Below are 23,840 nucleotides of genomic sequence, written 5' to 3' on the forward strand. Positions count from 1 at the left end.
AGGTCAAAAAAGAAATGTTAGTTTTATCCAGTTTTCAAAGTAAAGGGGTTATTTTAAGAAGTAAAGAGAGAGAGATAGAAGAAGGCGAAAAATGTACTAGATATTTTTTTAAAAAGATATTAACAAGGGGAGGGGCTATGACTAGTGTAAAAGTAGAAGGGAGGGATGTAAAAACAACACGTGAAATTTTAAAAGGGGTTGAAAATTTTTACCAGGAGCTATATAGCCCAAAAGAAGTACATGAAACCACTCTAAAGGAAGTTTTAAATTTTTAGTCAAGAAAGTAAATAGTCCAAATGAGCTTTTAATCCAAGATTTTACCCTTTTAGAAACTCAAAAAGCACTAAAAGGTTTTAAGAGGGGGAAGTCCCCAGGGGCAGATGGACTCCCCCTGGAGTTTTATCTCACCTTTTGGGATATTTTAGCTCACGAATTATTGACTATTTTTAAAGACTTTGAGACCCTTGACAGACTTCCGGACAGTTTTAGAACAGGGATAGTTTCTTTACTATACAAAAAAGGTGACCGGACTGACTTAAAAAACTGGAGACCTATCACACTCTTAAATTTTGATTGCAAACTTTTTAGTAAAGTTTTAGCTACACGAATGTCGACTGTTTTAGAGGACGTAATCCACCCGGATCAAGCCTGCGCTGTGCCCAGAAGAAAGATAACAGACAGCTTAGTGCTGATTAGAGATGCCATCTGTTATGCGAGAGACAGAAACATCCGGCTTGTAGCCCTAAATTTAGATTTTGAAAAAGCATTTGACCGAGTCTCGCACCAGTACCTCTTTCAGGTACTGCAAAAAATGGGGTTTCCAGAGAGGTTTATCGCCTGGGTGGAATTGCTGTACGAGGGCTTAGACAGCAAAATTTTGGTAAATGGGCATCTTTCCAAAGCTGTAAATATCCACAGCGGCGTCCGTCAGGGGTGTCCTTTATCTCCCCTGCTGTATGTGGCTTGTATTGAGCCACTGGCACAGATCTTGAGAAGGGATACATGGATTAAAGGACTAGACATACCTGGGACCGGCGGACTGACAGCAACGTGTGTTTTATACATGGACGACATCACTCTTTTAGCCACGGACATTTTATCCATACGAAGAGCAATGGACTTGACTGACTGGTACGGTCGGGCCTCGGGCGCCAAACTCAACAGAAACAAGTCCGAGGCCCTGCTCTTCGGACCGTGGGACGAGACAGACACAGATGGACTTGATGTAGATTTTAAGGACACCGATTTTAAGATTTTAGGAGTTAAATTCGACAAGGAAGGGGGTGGACATGAAAACTGGACTGACTTGCTAGGGAAAGCTAAGAAAAGACTGGGATTTTGGGGACTACGACAGATGACTTTGGAAGGTAAAGTTTTAATTTTTAAAGCCGTCATTTTACCTCTAATGTCACTTGTCTGTTCTGTTTTTACCCCACCTAGGAAATTCCTGAGGAACCTAGAGAGGGCGGTGTTTTATTTCCTGTGGGGGTCCAAGTGGGAAAGATTGAAGAGGGAGGTGGTCAAGAGGAGACCAGAAAATGGTGGAAAAGGCCTCCCAGACCCCCACTTGTTTTTAGGCAGCATTTTTACCGCCCTTCACATTAGATATGCCGTGACCCCATCCAAAGAAAACAAAACGGCAGCCTTCGCACGATTTTGGATGGGGTCTTACTTAAGATTCTTAAAACTTTTACCAGTAGACTTGACAACCCCTGTGTCTTTTAACCTCCCAAAAGAATACAGTTTTATCAAGAAGTTCTTAAAGAAGCATGTTTTAGAGGATTTAGATGTTACAGTTTTAACAAACCACAAGGCTCTTGTCTCTTTTGTGCAGGACCGGGAATCAGTGAGTCCAATCCCAGGCAAATTTGGAGGAACGCTGCCCACCCTGCTCTCCGGAACAGGCATAAGGACCTAGCGTGGATGGTGGCCCATGAGATCCTCCCAGTCAGGGCGGTTATGCACTCCAGAGGCATGGCCAAAGACTCAACCTGCCCACGGTCCGGGTGCAATCGCCCGGAGACCGTACGACATCTGCTCTGGGAGTGCGGTGCTGCGCGGGACCTGTGGGCCAGGACCAGCCCCCTGGTTTTCCCGTGCCTGCCAGCGGGTGGGGTCCAGATGGACTACAAGCTCGCCATCCTGGGGGTGAGTCAGGGCTTGAAGGAGCTGACAGCACAACAATTTACCTCGCTCTGGCTCACCCTCAACCACATCAAGGATGCCATCTGGACCACCAGAAACCTGCTGGTGGGGAAACGCGTTACGGTGCCCCTCCACGCGTGCGAGCAACTAGTAACATCAACGCTGCAGGAGGCGCCGGACGTCGTTATTCGGATGAGGGGGCTGGGGTCGCACGGAAGAGGTCCCGGCCACCCCCGTACCTGGCTGCCCGTAGATGCACCCTCACCAACTCCGGCTACGGGAACAGCGGGCCAGCGGGCCGGAGGGAGGGGACCTCCGCTGAGCACTGGAAGCGCTGGGCCGGTTGCCTGTTCCGGAGAAAGGAGTGATGGAAAACTTGATAAGGACTCACCCCGGTCCTGCACAACAGAAGACTTCCTTTTTTAGCATTTTATAGTGTTATTTATTTACAACACCACCATCACAAAGACTTTTTTTGAAATCTACAAACAAAACACAAACACAAGGACTTTGAAAACAAAATACACATACATACACAATCTTGTTTTTTTAATGATCCCACTGTGTTTTTAAATGTTATGTAATGTATTTAGTTTGTTTGTAAGTTGTCAAAATTGTGACAATAAAACTGTTCAAAAGAAAAAATCTGTTCTTATCAGTTTAATATCTGATACGTGCCCTACCCGGGCACCATATATTAAATTGATTTTTGGAACTGGGAGATGGAACAGGGGCTTGCTCCGTCCACTCCACGCATCGACCCGGTATTGCAGTACTTCTGGGAACGGTGCACCCACCCTTAAAGTGTTCAATGAAAGACATGTTTTCTAGTCTTGTGTGACAGCAGATGTTCATGGAAGTAGTGTTATGTTGCTGTGCAGGGGTGTCGCAGGTGATCATATACAATACTGGTAAAGGTAGAAAGCAAAAAAAAAAAAAAAAAGGGGCGTGAAAGCAAAAAAAAAAAAAAGGGCGTGAAAGCAACAAAAAAAAGAAAGGGCGTGAAAGCAAAAAAAAAAAAAAAAAAAAAGGAACAAACTCTGTTCTTATCAGTTTGATATCTGATTCGTCCACTATCCGGGGACTGCGTATTAAATAGATTTTCGGCTCATGGATGCGGAGCGCGACAAAAGAAAAAGAAAAGAAGCCCGTCACTGCACATTTTTGACGTCTCTCTTATCTCTTGGAGTCTTTTACTAACCGTTGGTGAGGAATGCGAGGAGGGACAGGGTGCCTCTGACTGGAGGCCTGGGAATTCATACTTACCTGGCAGGGGAGACACCATGATCAGGAAGGTGGTTCACCCAGGGCGAGGCTCGGCCATTGCACTCCGGTTGTGCTGACCCCTGCGAATTCCCCAAATGTGGGAATCTCGACTGCATAATTTATGGTAGTGGGGGACTGCGTTCGCGCTCTCCCCTGGACACGCACTGGTTAGAAGAGCAGATTGTTAAAGCTCCACTTGTTTTTATTTTATTTTATTGTTTTCTTCTTCTTCTGATGGCTTAATGAAACCTAGGAAGTCCAGAGAATTGAACTGCAGTGGTCGATCGAGCGATAGAAAACGACCTGGGACCAATCTGCGAAAGTAGGCTTGTTGGTTTTTGGGGGGGGTTTTTTTTTTTTTTTTTTCATTCTTCAAATAATCTCCAGTATTTAACGAACGCTTTGATTGACAGCAGTGGTCCAAAGTTGTTCAGAATGAGGAGTTCTATCGTGTGGTATGAATACCTTGTGCACGTGTGAAAAATCACGTGATACACAGTCGTTTTTTTTTTCTGTTTACAGGTGGCCAGTCGGCCAGTCGCCACATCCTTTTTCACGTGACCACAGGCTGAGCCCGTGCACAGGTGTACCGACTTGGCTGTAATTGTCTCTTTGACAATCGTCGGAGAGTTATAGCCATTTAAGTAAAGCCGGCCTCGCCCACTGCCAACGTTTTGGCGTCCCGTCGCCGAAGGGAATCGAAATTCCCGCTTTTTTTCCGGTCGCTGTTGGCAGTCAGACTCCAGAGAATCTTTCTGCACCGGTTTGGGTCAGATTGGGCAAACAACCCAGGACTACTGTGCAAAAGTAGGTTTTTCAGAAAATCCCAAATACCCGAAAATCTCGCTAGCGCGACCCCCCGATCCGAGGCGTGCGTCTCGTTCGGCCCGAGCCAAGGATTCCGGTGATGTGAGACACTTGGGTCTGCGACCGACGGTTTAGGAGTTACGAGCCATTTCGTGCTTTGGAACCATGATGATATGATGAATCATCCAAAATCCCTGGTTGCACTCCAAAGTGTGTCTCGCATTGTGCACTCTGTTGTGGTCCATTTTCGGTGAGCTTGTCCCTCGGCGACCTTAGGCCCTCTCTCGCCGCGGCCCAGGTGGGCGTGGCCTTTGCCGGCTCCCCTGCCTCGGCGTCATTGTGTCATCGCTTCTCGGCCTTTTGGCTAAGATCAAGTGGTCTGGTCAGAAGTTACGTGACAGCGATCGCCTCTTGTGGGACCTTTTGGTCTCGTGTGTTGCTTGTCACACGGGACCCCCATCCTTCAGGAGGTACATCGACAAGCGGCTTTTAAGTGACGACTCGTTTCTGCGAGGTAAGCAGGTTTTAATTTATTTATTGTATATTTATTGTTGGGTTTTAGCCGCAGCAGGCTGGTGGTGCCTTCAACATGTCGGCTGCTCGTGCCGGCGTGAGGAGGCACCACAGCGTGCGTTTTAAATTTAAAGCAAAAGAGGATGGCACTCTCCTGGCCATGTCCAGACTGGACTTTTCTAGGAAGTGCATCCAACAGACTCTTGGTTTTAAAGCTGTGGACATAAACTGCCTGTTGACTCTGCCCCTGAATCATGGCTTTGATGTAAGCTTTGCTTCGGCTTCCTTGCTAAGTACTTTTTGGACTCGGTTTGAAATGTGTAAAGCCAATTTCTCCATGTTCACTGTGGAAAAACTGACTGATAATTCACTGAAAGTCGTGATTGTCAGGATGTTTAATGAAACAGTAAGTGGAGATGACATTGCTGTATGGTTGGCAAGATATTGCTCTATTCGTGGACAACCAGTCAAGGTTTTAGATGAAGACGGTATCTGGAGCTGTGCGTGGAGAGTGCCCATTAAACAATGGGCAGATCCCAACAGCTACCATGGCCTGAGTCAAATACCTTCAATGATTGTGTTGGGAGAGAATAGAGGCCTATTACCAAGGGATGCCCAAGCTATGCCGCAAGTGTGGCAAACTTGGACATCTCGCCGAGGCATGCCAAGAAGTAGTGTGTAGGAAGTGTAGAGAAATTGGGCACATTTTTGAGGAATGTCAAAATGGCAGAAAGTGCAACCTCTGTGGAGAATCATCCCATCTCTACAGAGACTGCCCTAAAAGTTTTGCCAACAAGTTAAAAAGCAACAAAATGGCCGCCCCACCAAAAGAACAAACAATTGAGGAGGCGGGCCCTGAGGTTTTGGCGGGAAATTCAAACCCCCAGCCAGCCTCAGGGATTGGACAGGAAGGAGGAAGTGGGGCGGCCACAGGGGCGGAGTCAATTATGGCAGTTGGTGAGGGGGAGGAAGCCAATCCCCAAAATGAAAATGAAAAAGAAGATAGGGAGGATGAGGAAGAGGAAATGGCTTCCTCCCTAGTAACCGTGTCTGAGGTCAGTGTGTCCACTAGTGGGAGTGAAACAGATGATTCACTCCCCAATGCTCAAGTACAGAAAAGAACTGCGAGATCTCCTCTGGTTCAAACAGAGGAGAAAAGCTGCGGGTAGCGCATCGGCTAGATAGTTCCCCCACGGAAGATCTAGACCGAATGTGGCCCGCAGAATCTCCAAATGAAGTCTCTTTTCTGCATTTTAAGCTGAGAACATCGTCGCCAAAGGAGTCGCAAGAGGTTTTCTCTGCGAGCCCTGAGGCGTCTAGCACTTGCCCCCCTGATCCCAGGCTTTCTGGGGAAAAGGAAAGGCAAGTGCAACAAGATGTAACATGATTTTAATTATATCTCTGTAGCCACTTGGTTGCTTTTAAATGTCTCACACCTTTTTAACCATACTACTCATGGCTCTCACTATCTCCACAATCAATGTGAGAAGTGTGAAGAGCAATATACGAGCACAGAGCGTGTTATCCCTTTTAAAATCTTTTAAGTCAGATGTGTTTTTATTGCAAGAATGTGGTCTGCCTTTTTTAACAAACTACAGGAAGTGGGAGGAGATTTGGACCCCAGGACTCTCCATCTGGAGTGGGTCCAATTTTAACAAAAATGACGGTGTTGCTATTTTAATAAAAAATCCCAATGTTTTGGTGAAGGGCAGCACTGTGGTGAGGGATGGGCGGGCAATTTTAGCTAATCTGACTTTTTTAGGTAAGGATTTTAACATTTTAAATGTGTATGGTTTTACAGGAAAAAACAATAGGTATGAGCTTTTAGAAGACCTGCAGCCCCACATGCTAGGTAGGGCTCCCCTAGTGGTAGCAGGGGATTTTAATTGTGTTTTATCAAGAAAGGACAGAAAGAGGGTAGGAGAGGATTTTAAGGTCGACAAGACATCGGTTTTATTACAAAATATAGTCAAAGATTTTAAGTTAGTGGACTGCTTTAAAACAATGCATCAAAGAGAGGAGGGCTTCACCTGGTTCAGTGGTGACGGCGCCAGAGCCTCTCGAATTGACTATGTTTTTACAAGAGACTGCCCGCCGACCGATGCTACATTGACCCCCCTCTTCTTTTCTGATCACATGATGCTCTCCTGCACCCTTTCACTACCCACAGGTGTGACTGTAGGGGGAGGGCTGTGGAAGCTGAACTGCTCCCTTTTAGAGGATGAGGAAGTGGTCAAAGAGTATAGGGAGCAGTTCAGCCGATGGCAGACCCTCCAGGACTTGTTTGACTCACGGGCACAGTGGTGGGAGATGGTGAAACAAAGGACAGGACTTTTTTTTAAACAAATTGGAAAAGAAAAAAAGAACAAAGAGAAAAGACGCATGATGGGGCTGCAAAAAAGACTGCAGAGATATTTTAACCTTTTAAACAGTGGATTGGATTTTACAAATGAAATTAAAGAAGTAAAAAAAGAAATGTCAGATTTGTCCGAAACAAAGAGTAAAGGTGTCATTTTAAGATGTAAGGAGAGAGAAACAGAAGAAGGGGAAAAGTGTACTAGATATTTTTTTAAAAAGACAATAACACGGGGAGGGTCAATTAATACTTTAAAAACTTTTACAGGGAGGGAAGTAAACACAACAGATTTGATTTTAGGGGAAATTGAAAGTTTTTACAGTAATTTATACAGCACAAAAGAGGTACACAATGGCATCTTAGAGGAAGTTTTAGGGTTTTTAGACAAAAAGGTAAAGAGTCCAGATGTGCTTTTATCCCAAGATTTTACTCTTTTAGAAATGCACAAAGCATTAAAAGGTTTTAAAAAGGGGAAGTCCCCAGGTATGGACGGACTCCCCTTTGAGTTTTATCTGACTTTCTGGGACATTTTAGCACACGACTTATTGACAGTTTTTAAAGAAATTGAGACCCTTGACAGACTTCCGGACAGCTTTAGAGCAGGGATAGTTACTTTACTTTACAAAAAAGGAGACAAGACTGACTTGAGGAACTGGAGACCAATCACTCTTTTAAATTATGATTGTAAACTTTTTAGCAAGATTTTAGCTACACGTATGTCGACTGTTTTAGAGGACGTAATCCACCTGGATCAAGCATGCGCTGTGCCCGGCAGGAAGATCATGGACAGCCTGGTACTGATAAGAGATGCCATCTGTTATGCGAGAGACAGAAACATTCGCCTAGTAGTCCTAAATCTAGATTTTGAAAAAGCCTTTGACCGCGTCTCGCACCAGTACCTGCTTCAGGTTCTGGGAAAAATGGGTTTCCCTGGGAGGTTTATAGCCTGGGTGGGATTGCTGTACAATGATCTGTCTAGCAGAATTTTGGTAAATGGGCATTTATCCAAAGCTGTAAAACTCTACAGCGGCGTCCGTCAGGGGTGTCCCTTATCTCCCCTTCTGTATGTGGCTTGTATTGAGCCACTGGCACAAATCTTGAGAAGGGATAAATGGATTAAAGGACTGGACATTCCAGGAACTGGTGGACTGACGGCGACCTGTGTTTTATATATGGATGACGTGACCCTTTTAGCGACTGACCTTGTATCGGTACGAAGAGCAATGGACTTGACTGACTGGTACGGTCGGGCCTCGGGCGCCAAGCTCAATAGGAGCAAGTCCGAGGCCCAGCTCTTCGGGCCGTGGGGAAACGTTGACACAGGTGGACTAGATTTGGATTTTAAAGACAATGATTTGAAAATTTTAGGCGTAAAATTTGACAGAGAGGGTGGAGGACGGGGAAACTGGACTGACATCTTAGGGAGAGTTAGACAAAGACTGGGCTTCTGGGGACTTAGACAACTGACGTTTGAAGGCAAGATTTTAATTTTTAAAGCTGTGATTTTACCACTGATTTTACTTGTCTGTTCTGTTTTTAGTCCCCAAAGGAAATTCCTGGCCAACCTGGAGAGGGCGGTATTTTATTTCTTGTGGGGGTCCAAGTGGGAACGACTAAAGAGGGAGGTCGTCAAAAAGAAAAAAGAGAATGGCGGGAAAGGCCTCCCAGACCCCCACCTGTTTTTAGGCAGCCGCTTTGCCGCCCTCCACATCCGATACGCCCTGACCCCATCCAGAGAACACAAGACTGCAGCCATGACCCGATTCTGGATGGGGTCATACCTAAGAACTTTGAAAATTTTACCGGTTGATCTTAAAAGTCCAGTGTCTTTTAACTTGCCCAAAGAGTATTGTTTTATCAAGAATTTTTTAAAGAAATACCTTTTAGAGAATCAAGATGTCACAGTTTTAACTAACCACAAGTCTCTTATCTCTCTTGTGCAGGATCGCGAACCGGTGAGTCCGATTCCAGGCCTCACACTAGGTGAGGCCAAAGACGTTTGGAGGAACGCAGCCCACCCAGCTCTCCAGAACAGGCTTAAGGACTTGTCGTGGATGGTGGCTCACGAGATCCTCCCGGTCAGGGCGGTCATGCACTCCAGAGGCATGGCCAAAAACTCCATCTGCCCACGGTCCGGATGTGGTTCCCCGGAGACCGTTTACCATCTGCTCTGGGAGTGCGGCGCTGCGCGGGACCTGTGGGCCAAGACCGGCCCCCTGTTTTTCCCGTGCCTGCCAGCGGGTAGAGCCCAGGTGGACTACAAGCTCGCCATCCTGGGGGTGAGTCAGGGCTTGAAGGAGCTAACAGCACAACAATTCACCTCGCTCTGGCTCACCCTCAACCACATCAAGGATGCCATCTGGGCCACCCGAAACCTGCTGGTGGGGAAACGCGTGACGGTCCCCCTCCACGCGTGCGAGCAGAAAATAACATCAACGCTGCAGGGTGGGCCGCACGTCGTTATTCGGATGGGGGGGCCAGGCCGCACAGAAAAGGTCCCGGCCGCCACCGACCCTGGCCGCCCGTAGATGCACCCTCACCACACCGGCTACGGGAACAGCGGGCCAGCGGGCCGGAGGAGAGGGGATCTCCGCTGGGCACCGGAAGCGGGGAGTCCGGAGCCTGTTTTGGAGACCTGGAGTGAATGGACAAACTTGATAGGGACTCACCCGCGATCCTGTACAAGAAATGATGTTTTAGTCGGCATGTTTTTATTGTTTTATAATTTTATTTCTATTTATTGTCATTCATTTTACTTTTCTTTTACAACCAACTTTTTATTTCACACATGGACTTTTACACGACACACCACACAAAACTGATTTTTAATTGTTAATTGTGTCATTATTTTATTTTAAAGACATGTGTAACGTTTAAAAAAAAAGGAAAAAATGTAAGAATGGAATGAAAATGTGACAATAAACTTTTTTCGAAAGAAAAAATCTGTTCTTATCAGTTTAATATCTGATACGTGCCCTACCCGGGCACCATATATTAAATTGATTTTTGGAACTGGGAGATGGAACAGGGGCTTGCTCCGTCCACTCCACGCATCGACCCGGTATTGAAGTACTTCTGGGAACGGTGCACCCACCCTTAAAGTGTTCAATGAAAGACATGTTTTCTAGTCTTGTGTGACAGCAGATGTTCATGGAAGTAGTGTTATGTTGCTGTGCAGGGGTGTCGCAGGTGATCATATACAATACTGGTAAAGGTAGAAAGCAAAAAAAAAAAAAAAAAAGGGGCGTGAAAGCAAAAAAAAAAAAAAGGGCGTGAAAGCAACAAAAAAAAGAAAGTGGCGTGATCCAAAAAAAAAAAAAAAGGGCGTGAAAGCAAAAAAAAAAAAAAAAAAAAAAAAGGAACAAACTCTGTTCTTATCAGTTTGATATCTGATTCGTCCACTATCCAGGGACTGCGTATTAAATAGATTTTCGGCTCATGGATGCGGAGCGCGACAAAAAAAAAGAAAAAAAAAAGAAAAAGAAAAGAAGCCCGTCACTGCACATTTTTGACGTCTCTCTTATCTCTTGGAGTCTTTTACTAACCGTTGGTGAGGAATGCGAGGAGGGACAGGGTGCCTCTGACTGGAGGCCTGGGAATTCATACTTACCTGGCAGGGGAGACACCATGATCAGGAAGGTGGTTCACCCAGGGCGAGGCTCGGCCATTGCACTCCGGTTGTGCTGACCCCTGCGAATTCCCCAAATGTGGGAATCTCGACTGCATAATTTATGGTAGTGGGGGACTGCGTTCGCGCTCTCCCCTGGACACGCACTGGTTAGAAGAGCAGATTGTTAAAGCTCCACTTGTTTTTATTTTATTTTATTGTTTTCTTCTTCTTCTGATGGCTTAATGAAACCTAGGAAGTCCAGAGAATTGAACTGCAGTGGTCGATCGAGCGATAGAAAACGACCTGGGACCAATCTGCGAAAGTAGGCTTGTTGGTTTTTGGGGGGGGGGGTTTTTTTTTTTTTTTTTCATTCTTCAAATAATCTCCAGTATTTAACGAACGCTTTTGATTGACAGCAGTGGTCCAAAGTTGTTCAGAATGAGGAGTTCTATCGTGTGGTATGAATACCTTGTGCACGTGTGAAAAATCACGTGATACACAGTCGTTTTTTTTTTCTGTTTACAGGTGGCCAGTCGGCCAGTCGCCACATCCTTTTTCACGTGACCACAGGGTGAGCCCGTGCACAGGTGTACCGACTTGGCTGTAATTGTCTCTTTGACAATCGTCGGAGAGTTATAGCCATTTAAGTAAAGCCGGCCTCGCCCACTGCCAACGTTTTGGCGTCCCGTCGCCGAAGGGAATCGAAATTCCCGCTTTTTTTCCGGTCGCTGTTGGCAGTCAGACTCCAGAGAATCTTTCTGCACCGGTTTGGGTCAGATTGGGCAAACAACCCAGGACTACTGTGCAAAAGTAGGTTTTTCAGAAAATCCCAAATACCCGAAAATCTCGCTAGCGCGACCCCCCGATCCGAGGCGTGCGTCTCGTTCGGCCCGAGCCAAGGATTCCGGTGATGTGAGACACTTGGGTCTGCGACCGACGGTTTAGGAGTTACGAGCCATTTCGTGCTTTGGAACCATGATGATATGATGAATCATCCAAAATCCCTGGTTGCACTCCAAAGTGTGTCTCGCATTGTGCACTCTGTTGTGGTCCATTTTCGGTGAGCTTGTCCCTCGGCGACCTTAGGCCCTCTCTCGCCGCGGCCCAGGTGGGCGTGGCCTTTGCCGGCTCCCCTGCCTCGGCGTCATTGTGTCATCGCTTCTCGGCCTTTTGGCTAAGATCAAGTGGTCTGGTCAGAAGTTACGTGACAGCGATCGCCTCTTGTGGGACCTTTTGGTCTCGTGTGTTGCTTGTCACACGGGACCCCCATCCTTCAGGAGGTACATCGACAAGCGGCTTTTAAGTGACGACTCGTTTCTGCGAGGTAAGCAGGTTTTAATTTATTTATTGTATATTTATTGTTGGGTTTTAGCCGCAGCAGGCTGGTGGTGCCTTCAACATGTCGGCTGCTCGTGCCGGCGTGAGGAGGCACCACAGCGTGCGTTTTAAATTTAAAGCAAAAGAGGATGGCACTCTCCTGGCCATGTCCAGACTGGACTTTTCTAGGAAGTGCATCCAACAGACTCTTGGTTTTAAAGCTGTGGACATAAACTGCCTGTTGACTCTGCCCCTGAATCATGGCTTTGATGTAAGCTTTGCTTCGGCTTCCTTGCTAAGTACTTTTTGGACTCGGTTTGAAATGTGTAAAGCCAATTTCTCCATGTTCACTGTGGAAAAACTGACTGATAATTCACTGAAAGTCGTGATTGTCAGGATGTTTAATGAAACAGTAAGTGGAGATGACATTGCTGTATGGTTGGCAAGATATTGCTCTATTCGTGGACAACCAGTCAAGGTTTTAGATGAAGACGGTATCTGGAGCTGTGCGTGGAGAGTGCCCATTAAACAATGGGCAGATCCCAACAGCTACCATGGCCTGAGTCAAATACCTTCAATGATTGTGTTGGGAGAGAATAGAGGCCTATTACCAAGGGATGCCCAAGCTATGCCGCAAGTGTGGCAAACTTGGACATCTCGCCGAGGCATGCCAAGAAGTAGTGTGTAGGAAGTGTAGAGAAATTGGGCACATTTTTGAGGAATGTCAAAATGGCAGAAAGTGCAACCTCTGTGGAGAATCATCCCATCTCTACAGAGACTGCCCTAAAAGTTTTGCCAACAAGTTAAAAAGCAACAAAATGGCCGCCCCACCAAAAGAACAAACAATTGAGGAGGCGGGCCCTGAGGTTTTGGCGGGAAATTCAAACCCCCAGCCAGCCTCAGGGATTGGACAGGAAGGAGGAAGTGGGGCGGCCACAGGGGCGGAGTCAATTATGGCAGTTGGTGAGGGGGAGGAAGCCAATCCCCAAAATGAAAATGAAAAAGAAGATAGGGAGGATGAGGAAGAGGAAATGGCTTCCTCCCTAGTAACCGTGTCTGAGGTCAGTGTGTCCACTAGTGGGAGTGAAACAGATGATTCACTCCCCAATGCTCAAGTACAGAAAAGAACTGCGAGATCTCCTCTGGTTCAAACAGAGGAGAAAAGCTGCGGGTAGCGCATCGGCTAGATAGTTCCCCCACGGAAGATCTAGACCGAATGTGGCCCGCAGAATCTCCAAATGAAGTCTCTTTTCTGCATTTTAAGCTGAGAACATCGTCGCCAAAGGAGTCGCAAGAGGTTTTCTCTGCGAGCCCTGAGGCGTCTAGCACTTGCCCCCCTGATCCCAGGCTTTCTGGGGAAAAGGAAAGGCAAGTGCAACAAGATGTAACATGATTTTAATTATATCTCTGTAGCCACTTGGTTGCTTTTAAATGTCTCACACCTTTTTAACCATACTGCTCATGGCTCTCACTATCTCCACAATCAATGTGAGAAGTGTGAAGAGCAATATACGAGCACAGAGCGTGTTATCCCTTTTAAAATCTTTTAAGTCAGATGTGTTTTTATTGCAAGAATGTGGTCTGCCTTTTTTAACAAACTACAGGAAGTGGGAGGAGATTTGGACCCCAGGACTCTCCATCTGGAGTGGGTCCAATTTTAACAAAAATGACGGTGTTGCTATTTTAATAAAAAATCCCAATGTTTTGGTGAAGGGCAGCACTGTGGTGAGGGATGGGCGGGCAATTTTAGCTAATCTGACTTTTTTAGGTAAGGATTTTAACATTTTAAATGTGTATGGTTTTACAGGAAAAAACAATAGGTATGAGCTTTTAGAAGACCTGCAGCCCCACATGCTAGGTAGGGCTCCCCTAGTGGTAGCAGGGGATTTTAATTGTGTTTTATCAAGAAAGGACAGAAAGAGGGTAGGAGAGGATTTTAAGGTCGACAAGACATCGGTTTTATTACAAAATATAGTCAAAGATTTTAAGTTAGTGGACTGCTTTAAAACAATGCATCAAAGAGAGGAGGGCTTCACCTGGTTCAGTGGTGACGGCGCCAGAGCCTCTCGAATTGACTATGTTTTTACAAGAGACTGCCCGCCGACCGATGCTACATTGACCCCCCTCTTCTTTTCTGATCACATGATGCTCTCCTGCACCCTTTCACTACCCACAGGTGTGACTGTAGGGGGAGGGCTGTGGAAGCTGAACTGCTCCCTTTTAGAGGATGAGGAAGTGGTCAAAGAGTATAGGGAGCAGTTCAGCCGATGGCAGACCCTCCAGGACTTGTTTGACTCACGGGCACAGTGGTGGGAGATGGTGAAACAAAGGACAGGACTTTTTTTTAAACAAATTGGAAAAGAAAAAAAGAACAAAGAGAAAAGACGCATGATGGGGCTGCAAAAAAGACTGCAGAGATATTTTAACCTTTTAAACAGTGGATTGGATTTTACAAATGAAATTAAAGAAGTAAAAAAAGAAATGTCAGATTTGTCCGAAACAAAGAGTAAAGGTGTCATTTTAAGATGTAAGGAGAGAGAAACAGAAGAAGGGGAAAAGTGTACTAGATATTTTTTTAAAAAGACAATAACACGGGGAGGGTCAATTAATACTTTAAAAACTTTTACAGGGAGGGAAGTAAACACAACAGATTTGATTTTAGGGGAAATTGAAAGTTTTTACAGTAATTTATACAGCACAAAAGAGGTACACAATGGCATCTTAGAGGAAGTTTTAGGGTTTTTAGACAAAAAGGTAAAGAGTCCAGATGTGCTTTTATCCCAAGATTTTACTCTTTTAGAAATGCACAAAGCATTAAAAGGTTTTAAAAAGGGGAAGTCCCCAGGTATGGACGGACTCCCCTTTGAGTTTTATCTGACTTTCTGGGACATTTTAGCACACGACTTATTGACAGTTTTTAAAGAAATTGAGACCCTTGACAGACTTCCGGACAGCTTTAGAGCAGGGATAGTTACTTTACTTTACAAAAAAGGAGACAAGACTGACTTGAGGAACTGGAGACCAATCACTCTTTTAAATTATGATTGTAAACTTTTTAGCAAGATTTTAGCTACACGTATGTCGACTGTTTTAGAGGACGTAATCCACCTGGATCAAGCATGCGCTGTGCCCGGCAGGAAGATCACGGACAGCCTGGTACTGATAAGAGATGCCATCTGTTATGCGAGAGACAGAAACATTCGGCTAGTAGTCCTAAATCTAGATTTTGAAAAAGCCTTTGACCGCGTCTCGCACCAGTACCTGCTTCAGGTTCTGGGAAAAATGGGTTTCCCTGGGAGGTTTATAGCCTGGGTGGGATTGCTGTACAACGATCTGTCTAGCAGAATTTTGGTAAATGGGCATTTATCCAAAGCTGTAAAACTCTACAGCGGCGTCCGTCAGGGGTGTCCCTTATCTCCCCTTCTGTATGTGGCTTGTATTGAGCCACTGGCACAAATCTTGAGAAGGGATAAATGGATTAAAGGACTGGACATTCCAGGAACTGGTGGACTGACGGCGACCTGTGTTTTATATATGGATGACGTGACCCTTTTAGCGACTGACCTTGTATCGGTACGAAGAGCAATGGACTTGACTGACTGGTACGGTCGGGCCTCGGGCGCCAAGCTCAATAGGAGCAAGTCCGAGGCCCAGCTCTTCGGGCCGTGGGGAAACGTTGACACAGGTGGACTAGATTTGGATTTTAAAGACAATGATTTGAAAATTTTAGGCGTAAAATTTGACAGAGAGGGTGGAGGACGGGGAAACTGGACTGACATCTTAGGGAGAGTTAGACAAAGACTGGGCTTCTGGGGACTTAGACAACTGACGTTTGAAGGCAAGATTTTAATTTTTAAAGCTGTGATTTTACCACTGATTTTACTTGTCTGTTCTGTTTTTAGTCCCCCAAGGAAATTCCTGGCCAACCTGGAGAGGGCGGTATTTTATTTCTTGTGGGGGTCCAAGTGGGAACGACTAAAGAGGGAGGTCGTCAAAAAGAAAAAAGAGAATGGCGGGAAAGGCCTCCCAGACCCCCACCTGTTTTTAGGCAGCCGCTTTGCCGCCCTCCACATCCGATACGCCCTGACCCCATCCAGAGAACACAAGACTGCAGCCATGACCCGATTCTGGATGGGGTCATACCTAAGAACTTTGAAAATTTTACCGGTTGATCTTAAAAGTCCAGTGTCTTTTAACTTGCCCAAAGAGTATTGTTTTATCAAGAAATTTTTAAAGAAATACCTTTTAGAGAATCAAGATGTCACAGTTTTAACTAACCACAAGTCTCTTATCTCTCTTGTGCAGGATCGCGAACCGGTGAGTCCGATTCCAGGCCTCACACTAGGTGAGGCCAAAGACGTTTGGAGGAACGCAGCCCACCCAGCTCTCCAGAACAGGCTTAAGGACTTGTCGTGGATGGTGGCTCACGAGATCCTCCCGGTCAGGGCGGTCATGCACTCCAGAGGCATGGCCAAAAACTCCATCTGCCCACGGTCCGGATGTGGTTCCCCGGAGACCGTTTACCATCTGCTCTGGGAGTGCGGCGCTGCGCGGGACCTGTGGGCCAAGACCGGCCCCCTGTTTTTCCCGTGCCTGCCAGCGGGTAGAGCCCAGGTGGACTACAAGCTCGCCATCCTGGGGGTGAGTCAGGGCTTGAAGGAGCTAACAGCACAACAATTCACCTCGCTCTGGCTCACCCTCAACCACATCAAGGATGCCATCTGGGCCACCCGAAACCTGCTGGTGGGGAAACGCGTGACGGTCCCCCTCCACGCGTGCGAGCAGAAAATAACATCAACGCTGCAGGGTGGGCCGCACGTCGTTATTCGGATGGGGGGGCCAGGCCGCACAGAAAAGGTCCCGGCCGCCACCGACCCTGGCCGCCCGTAGATGCACCCTCACCACACCGGCTACGGGAACAGCGGGCCAGCGGGCCGGAGGAGAGGGGATCTCCGCTGGGCACCGGAAGCGGGGAGTCCGGAGCCTGTTTTGGAGACCTGGAGTGAATGGACAAACTTGATAGGGACTCACCCGCGATCCTGTACAAGAAATGATGTTTTAGTCGGCATGTTTTTATTGTTTTATAATTTTATTTCTATTTATTGTCATTCATTTTACTTTTCTTTTACAACCAACTTTTTATTTCACACATGGACTTTTACACGACACACCACACAAAACTGATTTTTAATTGTTAATTGTGTCATTATTTTATTTTAAAGACATGTGTAACGTTTAAAAAAAAAGGAAAAAATGTAAGAATGGAATGAAAATGTGACAATAAACTTTTTTCGAAAGAAAAAATCTGTTCTTATCAGTTTAATATCTGATACGTGCCCTACCCGGGCACCATATATTAAATTGATTTTTGGAACTGGGAGATGGAACAGGGGCTTGCTCCGTCCACTCCACGCATCGACCCGGTATTGCAGTACTTCTGGGAACGGTGCACCCACCCTTAAAGTGTTCAATGAAAGACATGTTTTCTAGTCTTGTGTGACAGCAGATGTTCATGGAAGTAGTGTTATGTTGCTGTGCAGGGGTGTCGCAGGTGATCATATACAATACTGGTAAAGGTAGAAAGCAAAAAAAAAAAAAAAAAAGGGGCGTGAAAGCAAAAAAAAAAAAAAGGGCGTGAAAGCAACAAAAAAAAGAAAGTGGCGTGATCCAAAAAAAAAAAAAAAGGGCGTGAAAGCAAAAAAAAAAAAAAAAAAAAAAAGGAACAAACTCTGTTCTTATCAGTTTGATATCTGATTCGTCCACTATCCAGGGACTGCGTATTAAATAGATTTTCGGCTCATGGATGCGGAGCGCGACAAAAAAAAAGAAAAAAAAAAGAAAAAGAAAAGAAGCCCGTCACTGCACATTTTTGACGTCTCTCTTATCTCTTGGAGTCTTTTACTAACCGTTGGTGAGGAATGCGAGGAGGGACAGGGTGCCTCTGACTGGAGGCCTGGGAATTCATACTTACCTGGCAGGGGAGACACCATGATCAGGAAGGTGGTTCACCCAGGGCGAGGCTCGGCCATTGCACTCCGGTTGTGCTGACCCCTGCGAATTCCCCAAATGTGGGAATCTCGACTGCATAATTTATGGTAGTGGGGGACTGCGTTCGCGCTCTCCCCTGGACACGCACTGGTTAGAAGAGCAGATTGTTAAAGCTCCACTTGTTTTTATTTTATTTTATTGTTTTCTTCTTCTTCTGATGGCTTAATGAAACCTAGGAAGTCCAGAGAATTGAACTGCAGTGGTCGATCGAGCGATAGAAAACGACCTGGGACCAATCTGCGAAAGTAGGCTTGTTGGTTTTTGGGGGGGGGGGGGTTTTTTTTTTTTTTCATTCTTCAAATAATCTCCAGTATTTAACGAACGCTTTTGACTGACAGCAGTGGTCCAAAGTTGTTCAGAATGAGGAGTTCTATCGTGTGGTATGAATACCTTGTGCACGTGTGAAAAATCACGTGATACACAGTCGTTTTTTTTTTCTGTTTACAGGTGGCCAGTCGGCCAGTCGCCACATCCTTTTTCACGTGACCACAGGCTGAGCCCGTGCACAGGTGTACCGACTTGGCTGTAATTGTCTCTTTGACAATCGTCGGAGAGTTATAGCCATTTAAGTAAAGCCGGCCTCGCCCACTGCCAACGTTTTGGCGTCCCGTCGCCGAAGGGAATCGAAATTCCCGCTTTTTTTCCGGTCGCTGTTGGCAGTCAGACTCCAGAGAATCTTTCTGCACCGGTTTGGGTCAGATTGGGCAAACAACCCAGGACTACTGTGCAAAAGTAGGTTTTTCAGAAAATCCCAAATACCCGAAAATCTCGCTAGCGCGACCCCCCGATCCGAGGCGTGCGTCTCGTTCGGCCCGAGCCAAGGATTCCGGTGATGTGAGACACTTGGGTCTGCGACCGACGGTTTAGGAGTTACGAGCCATTTCGTGCTTTGGAACCATGATGATATGATGAATCATCCAAAATCCCTGGTTGCACTCCAAAGTGTGTCTCGCATTGTGCACTCTGTTGTGGTCCATTTTCGGTGAGCTTGTCCCTCGGCGACCTTAGGCCCTCTCTCGCCGCGGCCCAGGTGGGCGTGGCCTTTGCCGGCTCCCCTGCCTCGGCGTCATTGTGTCATCGCTTCTCGGCCTTTTGGCTAAGATCAAGTGGTCTGGTCAGAAGTTACGTGACAGCGATCGCCTCTTGTGGGACCTTTTGGTCTCGTGTGTTGCTTGTCACACGGGACCCCCATCCTTCAGGAGGTACATCGACAAGCGGCTTTTAAGTGACGACTCGTTTCTGCGAGGTAAGCAGGTTTTAATTTATTTATTGTATATTTATTGTTGGGTTTTAGCCGCAGCAGGCTGGTGGTGCCTTCAACATGTCGGCTGCTCGTGCCGGCGTGAGGAGGCACCACAGCGTGCGTTTTAAATTTAAAGCAAAAGAGGATGGCACTCTCCTGGCCATGTCCAGACTGGACTTTTCTAGGAAGTGCATCCAACAGACTCTTGGTTTTAAAGCTGTGGACATAAACTGCCTGTTGACTCTGCCCCTGAATCATGGCTTTGATGTAAGCTTTGCTTCGGCTTCCTTGCTAAGTACTTTTTGGACTCGGTTTGAAATGTGTAAAGCCAATTTCTCCATGTTCACTGTGGAAAAACTGACTGATAATTCACTGAAAGTCGTGATTGTCAGGATGTTTAATGAAACAGTAAGTGGAGATGACATTGCTGTATGGTTGGCAAGATATTGCTCTATTCGTGGACAACCAGTCAAGGTTTTAGATGAAGACGGTATCTGGAGCTGTGCGTGGAGAGTGCCCATTAAACAATGGGCAGATCCCAACAGCTACCATGGCCTGAGTCAAATACCTTCAATGATTGTGTTGGGAGAGAATAGAGGCCTATTACCAAGGGATGCCCAAGCTATGCCGCAAGTGTGGCAAACTTGGACATCTCGCCGAGGCATGCCAAGAAGTAGTGTGTAGGAAGTGTAGAGAAATTGGGCACATTTTTGAGGAATGTCAAAATGGCAGAAAGTGCAACCTCTGTGGAGAATCATCCCATCTCTACAGAGACTGCCCTAAAAGTTTTGCCAACAAGTTAAAAAGCAACAAAATGGCCGCCCCACCAAAAGAACAAACAATTGAGGAGGCGGGCCCTGAGGTTTTGGCGGGAAATTCAAACCCCCAGCCAGCCTCAGGGATTGGACAGGAAGGAGGAAGTGGGGCGGCCACAGGGGCGGAGTCAATTATGGCAGTTGGTGAGGGGGAGGAAGCCAATCCCCAAAATGAAAATGAAAAAGAAGATAGGGAGGATGAGGAAGAGGAAATGGCTTCCTCCCTAGTAACCGTGTCTGAGGTCAGTGTGTCCACTAGTGGGAGTGAAACAGATGATTCACTCCCCAATGCTCAAGTACAGAAAAGAACTGCGAGATCTCCTCTGGTTCAAACAGAGGAGAAAAGCTGCGGGTAGCGCATCGGCTAGATAGTTCCCCCACGGAAGATCTAGACCGAATGTGGCCCGCAGAATCTCCAAATGAAGTCTCTTTTCTGCATTTTAAGCTGAGAACATCGTCGCCAAAGGAGTCGCAAGAGGTTTTCTCTGCGAGCCCTGAGGCGTCTAGCACTTGCCCCCCTGATCCCAGGCTTTCTGGGGAAAAGGAAAGGCAAGTGCAACAAGATGTAACATGATTTTAATTATATCTCTGTAGCCACTTGGTTGCTTTTAAATGTCTCACACCTTTTTAACCATACTGCTCATGGCTCTCACTATCTCCACAATCAATGTGAGAAGTGTGAAGAGCAATATACGAGCACAGAGCGTGTTATCCCTTTTAAAATCTTTTAAGTCAGATGTGTTTTTATTGCAAGAATGTGGTCTGCCTTTTTTAACAAACTACAGGAAGTGGGAGGAGATTTGGACCCCAGGACTCTCCATCTGGAGTGGGTCCAATTTTAACAAAAATGACGGTGTTGCTATTTTAATAAAAAATCCCAATGTTTTGGTGAAGGGCAGCACTGTGGTGAGGGATGGGCGGGCAATTTTAGCTAATCTGACTTTTTTAGGTAAGGATTTTAACATTTTAAATGTGTATGGTTTTACAGGAAAAAACAATAGGTATGAGCTTTTAGAAGACCTGCAGCCCCACATGCTAGGTAGGGCTCCCCTAGTGGTAGCAGGGGATTTTAATTGTGTTTTATCAAGAAAGGACAGAAAGAGGGTAGGAGAGGATTTTAAGGTCGACAAGACATCGGTTTTATTACAAAATATAGTCAAAGATTTTAAGTTAGTGGACTGCTTTAAAACAATGCATCAAAGAGAGGAGGGCTTCACCTGGTTCAGTGGTGACGGCGCCAGAGCCTCTCGAATTGACTATGTTTTTACAAGAGACTGCCCGCCGACCGATGCTACATTGACCCCCCTCTTCTTTTCTGATCACATGATGCTCTCCTGCACCCTTTCACTACCCACAGGTGTGACTGTAGGGGGAGGGCTGTGGAAGCTGAACTGCTCCCTTTTAGAGGATGAGGAATTGGTCAAAGAGTATAGGGAGCAGTTCAGCCAATGGCAGACCCTCCAGGACTTGTTTGACTCACGGGCACAGTGGTGGGAGATGGTGAAACAAAGGACAGGACTTTTTTTTAAACAAATTGGAAAAGAAAAAAAGAACAAAGAGAAAAGACGCATGATGGGGCTGCAAAAAAGACTGCAGAGATATTTTAACCTTTTAAACAGTGGATTGGATTTTACAAATGAAATTAAAGAAGTAAAAAAAGAAATGTCAGATTTGTCCGAAACAAAGAGTAAAGGTGTCATTTTAAGATGTAAGGAGAGAGAAACAGAAGAAGGGGAAAAGTGTACTAGATATTTTTTTAAAAAGACAATAACACGGGGAGGGTCAATTAATACTTTAAAAACTTTTACAGGGAGGGAAGTAAACACAACAGATTTGATTTTAGGGGAAATTGAAAGTTTTTACAGTAATTTATACAGCACAAAAGAGGTACACAATGGCATCTTAGAGGAAGTTTTAGGGTTTTTAGACAAAAAGGTAAAGAGTCCAGATGTGCTTTTATCCCAAGATTTTACTCTTTTAGAAATGCACAAAGCATTAAAAGGTTTTAAAAAGGGGAAGTCCCCAGGTATGGACGGACTCCCCTTTGAGTTTTATCTGACTTTCTGGGACATTTTAGCACGCGACTTATTGACAGTTTTTAAAGAATTTGAGACTCTTGACAGACTTCCGGACAGCTTTAGAGCAGGGATAGTTACTTTACTTTACAAAAAAGGAGACAAGACTGACTTGAGGAACTGGAGACCAATCACTCTTTTAAATTATGATTGTAAACTTTTTAGCAAGATTTTAGCTACACGTATGTCGACTGTTTTAGAGGACGTAATCCACCTGGATCAAGCATGCGCTGTGCCCGGCAGGAAGATCACGGACAGCCTGGTACTGATAAGAGATGCCATCTGTTATGCGAGAGACAGAAACATTCGGCTAGTAGTCCTAAATCTAGATTTTGAAAAAGCCTTTGACCGCGTCTCGCACCAGTACCTGCTTCAGGTACTGGGAAAAATGGGTTTTCCTGGGAGGTTTATAGCCTGGGTGGGATTGCTGTACAACGATCTGTCTAGCAGAATTTTGGTAAATGGGCATTTATCCAAAGCTGTAAAACTCTACAGCGGCGTCCGTCAGGGGTGTCCCTTATCTCCCCTTCTGTATGTGGCTTGTATTGAGCCACTGGCACAAATCTTGAGAAGGGATAAATGGATTAAAGGACTGGACATTCCAGGAACTGGTGGACTGACGGCGACCTGTGTTTTATATATGGATGACGTGACCCTTTTAGCGACTGACCTTGTATCGGTACGAAGAGCAATGGACTTGACTGACTGGTACGGTCGGGCCTCGGGCGCCAAGCTCAATAGGAGCAAGTCCGAGGCCCAGCTCTTCGGGCCGTGGGGAAACGTTGACACAGGTGGACTAGATTTGGATTTTAAAGACAATGATTTGAAAATTTTAGGCGTAAAATTTGACAGAGAGGGTGGAGGACGGGGAAACTGGACTGACATCTTAGGGAGAGTTAGACAAAGACTGGGCTTCTGGGGACTTAGACAACTGACGTTTGAAGGCAAGATTTTAATTTTTAAAGCTGTGATTTTACCACTGATTTTACTTGTCTGTTCTGTTTTTAGTCCCCCAAGGAAATTCCTGGCCAACCTGGAGAGGGCGGTATTTTATTTCTTGTGGGGGTCCAAGTGGGAACGACTAAAGAGGGAGGTCGTCAAAAAGAAAAAAGAGAATGGCGGGAAAGGCCTCCCAGACCCCCACCTGTTTTTAGGCAGCCGCTTTGCCGCCCTCCACATCCGATACGCCCTGACCCCATCCAGAGAACACAAGACTGCAGCCATGACCCGATTCTGGATGGGGTCATACCTAAGAACTTTGAAAATTTTACCGGTTGATCTTAAAAGTCCAGTGTCTTTTAACTTGCCCAAAGAATATTGTTTTATCAAGAAATTTTTAAAGAAATACCTTTTAGAGAATCAAGATGTCACAGTTTTAACTAACCACAAGTGTCTAATCTCTCTTGTGCAGGATCGCGAACCGGTGAGTCCGATTCCAGGCCTCACACTAGGTGAGGCCAAAGACGTTTGGAGGAACGCAGCCCACCCAGCTCTCCAGAACAGGCTTAAGGACTTGTCGTGGATGGTGGCTCACGAGATCCTCCCGGTCAGGGCGGTCATGCACTCCAGAGGCATGGCCAAAAACTCCATCTGCCCACGGTCCGGATGTGGTTCCCCGGAGACCGTTTACCACCTGCTCTGGGAG

Source organism: Abramis brama (genome assembly GCF_963993115.1).
Source record: "Abramis brama genome assembly, chromosome: 22".
In the NCBI taxonomy this organism is placed as follows: domain Eukaryota; kingdom Metazoa; phylum Chordata; class Actinopteri; order Cypriniformes; family Leuciscidae; genus Abramis; species Abramis brama.